Source organism: Octopus bimaculoides, chromosome 4 (assembly GCF_001194135.2).
Source record: "Octopus bimaculoides isolate UCB-OBI-ISO-001 chromosome 4, ASM119413v2, whole genome shotgun sequence".
Lineage (NCBI taxonomy): Eukaryota > Metazoa > Mollusca > Cephalopoda > Octopoda > Octopodidae > Octopus > Octopus bimaculoides.
In genome coordinates, this window is record NC_068984.1 from 52,737,043 (window position 1) to 52,742,802 (window position 5,760).

A 5,760-nucleotide genomic window follows, 5' to 3' on the forward strand; every position below is an offset into this window, starting at 1 on the left:
TAGGGTTAATTGTTTCAGAATCGTTTGTTTATGTAGTCGGCACTTAATGTATATCGGCTGAATGAACGTCAGTGATTGGTTGAAATTACAGAAATACAACTTTAACATGGAATAACTTATGGATTTCTTTTTTTTTTTTAAAGAAGACTAAGAGAAAAAGATGTTTTATATGACACATTCTACCAGTGTTCCAAGTTTCAAAGTGTTTCGTTAATGAAAAATGTGGCCCCCGTTTTAAAAAAGATCCAAATTAATCACTAAGGAAGGTAATATTCTGAAGCTAACGCCACCTGAAGAATTATCGGCCAACGTGTTAAAAAGAACGGTAACTTAAAACCATGAAGACAGCCACAAGAAAAATAGAGATTGCGCCTCTAGAAGCCATAGAGGAGTGTATCAAGGAGTTGAAAAGATTTACAACATACATTACGAGAGGGAGAAAATACGCCACTGTGGAGGTGCGCTTCACAACAGAGGAGGAAGCAATAAAGCATTCCACAGAGGCTATAAGGTCAGAAGAATGGATGCTCCTGCCTTCGTACTGCGGCAAACGTGTGACCAAAGTGCGAGTGGGTAGGGTGCTACTCGAATTAAAGGCAGAATGGCAGATGACAGCAATAACATATAATATGAAGGATGGGAAGATTTTGAAGGCTACCAGGACCCAGAAAGTAAACTACTGGGGATATGGTATTGAATTGACAGTACAGGCAACTACGGAGGATTTAAACTGTGTGGTGGATGAGATTGTGTTGCCAGAAGATGTAAGATTGAGAGTTAGTGTAGAGGGGAGGCCACCAATATGTTTCACATATGGAGAGATGGGCCACATGAAGGCGTGGTGCGCCCAAAGAGAACAACAAGCAGAACAGGTGGAGAGACAAGAGAGTGTGGACCAGGTCATTGGTAACAGAAAAAGAAAATGGATTTACTATGGTTAAAAAGAAAAGGGGGAGGGGCGGAGGAATGAGTTCTCCGCCAGAGAAGCAGAAAAAGAAGAGAGAAGAGGTGAGAAAAGAAACTGTGATGGAGGTCAGTAAGAAGAAAGTGGAGTTACCAGTAAAGATAGCGGTTGTTCCAGTGGAGAAAGATTTGGAAATACAACTGCAGGAAGGAGAGTTGGAGAGATTATTTAGGTTAGAGGAAGGAAAAAGAGAACAAAAAGTACAAGATAAAGGAAAGAAGATACGAGGAGGAGATGGAGTGTAGCATTATGTGACATACCCAAAGAATGTTGAAACAGAAAAAAAGATAAATAAGTTTCATTCAATAGTAAGAGTAAAGGTACCTTCATATGTCTACGCAGAGGATATGAAGGCAATACTGATGGAAGAAGAGAATTACAGAAAGTTGAAAGAGATGTGTGGAGATAGCGTTGACCCACCAGGAGTGGATGTAGAATTCAAGGAGTTGCCTCCAGTAGTGAATCTGAGAGATTTTGAACCACTGAGAAGTTCTACTAAAAGAGGAAAAAATAATGTATGTTAAATGATGTTATTTTTAGGAAAATAATGGTGATAAAGTAGGGAAAAAAGAACAATTGTAGATAGTACATATAATGGTTCAAATGGTACCGCATGGGAGTGGGGCCCGTGTGGCCATTTTCATTTTTTTTTTCATTATTATATAATCTCATCCCATTTACATTCGTTTTATGTTTTTTGTCTCCACTGTGGTCTTGTCTGTTCTTACGGTGTCCGCATCTCTGTTTAAGGCTTTATGCCTTATAAGGAAATCAGTATTTCGTCCGTCTTTACATTCCGAGTTCGTATTCCACCAAGGTCGACTTTGCCTTTCATCCTTTCGGGGTCGATAAAATAAGTAGTACCAGTTGAGCGCTGGAATCGATGTAATTGATTTACTCTCCTACCTCGGAAATGCTAAAATTTGAAACTAACATTGCACATAGGTTGACGTAAGCATATTTTCGAGAATGAATTATCGAGAGGCGCCATCTACACGTGAAACAATAGTTAAGTTTGTGTTACTATATATTGTAGACGCAATGTGATTAAATAGTTAAGTTCTCTCTGCAACAAGAATTCAGATTCGATTTTACAGTGTAAAATCTTAGGAGCAGTCATTTTCTATAGCCTTGAGTCGAGCCATGCCTTGTGAGTGAAACTGGGTAGATGAGAATTGTACAGAAGCCTGGCCTATTGCGTGGACTGTAACTGTAAGTCAAAAAGTACAGCCTTGTCACATACTGTGGTTCTGCCAGAGAATTGCGTTAAGAGTACACACGCCTATAGAATACTCGTGTTAATTCCAGAGCAAGTAATTCAGTTGATCAACAACTGAATCTTCATTGTCGAACGACGGGGATCCAACAACACTATATGTAATGCAGCAAGTGTTAAAAATCCCACTAGAAATAATTATGCTTCAAGGAAAGGGTAAGTTTAGTTAATTACTGACATTGGTTTAATTATATTAACAAATATGATACGAGCCAACGAGGAAGCTTCTTGATAGTCGCTTGACATGCTAGAAATAGCAACCAAATTGCCTTCAAATTACACTCTACTCCCTTGGAAAAGCCTTTGCAGTCTTAGATATATAAAAAGATGTAAACGAGATGGGCAGTCGCCTTCGGTCACAGATATAAGAGTAACGAAATATTTCTTTTTGCTTGCCTGTTAAATAACATAGTGTCAGCAAAATATTCTCTGACTCCAGGTCCCTTAGAAACTTTGCTTCGTCACTGCTTTGATCGTGAATTTTTTTGGTTTAAGTGCAACCAAGAGTTCAATAACATCAACAAGAGAAACAACGTTCATTTCATTATATGAAGAAGGTTAACAGGCTTTGCTAATTAGAAAATATGTTGCAACATTTCTTTATTGATATACAGATACAAAGTCTGCTCAAATTATATATATTTATATATCTCAGAAAAAGCATAACTAACAGTGTATAACAATTTTTTTTTCTTTGGTCAGTAAGTGTTATTTCTTATTTGCTTCAATCTAGAGATCAAAAGAAATGACTACTATTCCCTTCAGGCTTTACTTTTGTGGCCCGGACATCAATGTTTTGAAACTGGCCTATTTTCCATTACATTTCAAACATTCAGTGCTGAGTTGCTGAAGCACAAATATTGTTATAGCGAATATTCTGCTCAATACCACAGTTTTGGTTGTGAGTTGCTTAACCTTAACCACGTCTCTTAGTGGCCGACAATATGTACAGCTCTAATTACGAGCCGGAGTAGTAGGGGGAGAGCATCATAGTCATGCGTTGAGAGGAATTCTTTGGGGTTTGAATAAATGTAACAAAAGCAAAGTTTGAAGGAAACATTAGCCAGTTTTCATACTTTCTTGGGGTAAGCAAATAGGAAATAACAGTTTCTACCAAGGACAAAAATGTTACACAGTGTAATGAGCTGTACATATTTCTTTATTGAATATCAGAAACATCTGTAAGTCAAAAATGCATGAATAAAGACATAAAGCTTATTATTTATACCTTCTATTGTATATCACTCGCTGAAATAAGTCTAGTTTAACTGGAGAATACAACCATCGAGTTACAAAATCAATTGGTTATGGACTACAATCTCAGGCCTTGCCTTAGGATTACGTGGAGTTCTTTACTAATCTAAAAACATTTTGTTAGCTTGGTACATTTTCCATGAACAGAGAGCCTATGAAATATTATGTCCAGATTTGCAATCCCTTATCAATAACTCTTTATATGGTACTTGTTTTTGCTCAAGGTGTCGTGCGGTGAGACTGAACTCGAAACCACGTGATTGGGAAACAAACTACCAACACTGTCACGCCTGCAATAAATAAATAAATAAAAAGTGAGGTCGTAACTAAATGCAGCTTGAATTTTGTTTGACCTCCAACTATTATTACGGACGATGCTAACTCGAAATGGATAGGGGAATAATTTTCTGTTGGTGATAACATTGGCAACAGATACTTTAATGACGATAAACGAACTTGTTCATAAAGTCTATAAAATTCAATTATTTACTTAGAGAAACCATACTTAAAATGAAACTGGTTAATGTCACAATGAGTCAGAACATTTACTCTAAGTATTCTGAAGGTGGGTTCTGCATCTACTTGCTTACCATTACAAAAATGTGTATATAATATCAAGAGTTATTGTTTAGCTTTACTGACTCTTTAACAATTAATTCTTCTGTTTCTATGTTTTTAACTGTTCTAAGTGAGGTCAACAGTTTAAATTAAACAAGTTATTACACTACAAACGCTTTAAACTGTCCCCGCATTTCTCCTATATTTCAATTTTGTTTAATTCTTTTTTTTTATATATATATTTATACTGCCAAATTCTATTTTGTCACAATTTTTCTGTCTACATTTCTTTATACATCTTGTTTTTGACGTCTAATTGCCTTCACTCCACTTTCTGCATTTTACTGTAGCTAGCGTTTTCTGTGCCAAGCAACATTTTCAAATGACTTCTAAAATATAATTTTTTTAAAAAATTGTCTGCCTTCTAGTATAAACCTTTTGCACATTGTGTGTGTGGATGGTCTGTGTGTTTGGTGGTGGGGGTTCTTTTATTTGTTTGTCATTTGACTGTGGCCATGCTGGAGCACCGCCTTTTAATCGACCAAATCGACCCCAGGACTTATTCTTTGTAAGCCTAGTACTTATTCTATCGGACTCTTTTGCCGATTGGAGGAAAACTCTACCTTATGCCGATGAAACGAAGGATGTGAATCGTAGATAATGACCTTTGTAAAAATCAAAGTATAATGTTTGAATAAAAGCAGATGCAAAAAGAATATTTCCGCATTAGTTGTAGCCTGGTAAAAACGTTATGAATAGTGTAACAGAAGGAAAGTTGCTCTAGGATAATGACATAGAGAAAAGTTTCTTAAAATATGTTCAGTGGGACATGAAAGTTCATTGAGAACACTTTAGAACTTCGTGATAGACGGAAGCAAAAAGAAGTGCAAGAGGATATGAAAAAATTTAGAGCATTTTCTCAGGGAAATAAATTGAATTTAGAAATACCTCTACTTAAAAGTAGAAAAATTATTTTAACTCTTGTTTCAGTCATTGGACTGCGCCCACGCTGGGTCAACGGCTGGAAGGGTTTAGTCGAACAAATCAACCTCAGTACTTATTTAAGTCTGGTACTTTATTCTGTCGGTGTCTTTTACCGAAGCGTTAAGTTACGAAGACGTAAGCCAACTAACACCAATTGTCAGGCGGGTGATGGGGAGACAAACACGTACACAAACGCATTTATAGATATACGAGAGGTTTCTTTCAGTTTCCCTCTGCCAAATACACTCATAAGGCTCTGGTCGGTCGAGCTATAGTAGAAGACATTTGCCCAAGGTGTCACGCAGTGGAATTGAATCCAAAATGATGTGGTTGGGAAGCAAACGTTTTTACTTCATAGCCATGCCTGCACCTATAATAGTTATTTTAATTAACAAATAATTATTTCCTGGTGATGAAAATCCGTAAGACTCATCAACAGTAATAAGTGACAGGATGTCGGGCCAAATTGTGTGGGTTGCTTTCATGAATAATGTTTACGTTACCTATAATTGTATCAACAGAAGAGAGAAGTTTTAGTAGATATGGCTATGTGGTTAAGTAGCTCGCTTTACAAACTCAGGGTTTCGGATTCAGTCCCATTGTACGTCAAGTGTCTTTTGCGATAGCCCCGGGTCAACCAATGCCTTCTGAGTGAATCTGGCAGTGTGTGGAAGCTCGTCGTATATATATATATATATATATATATATATATATATATATATAT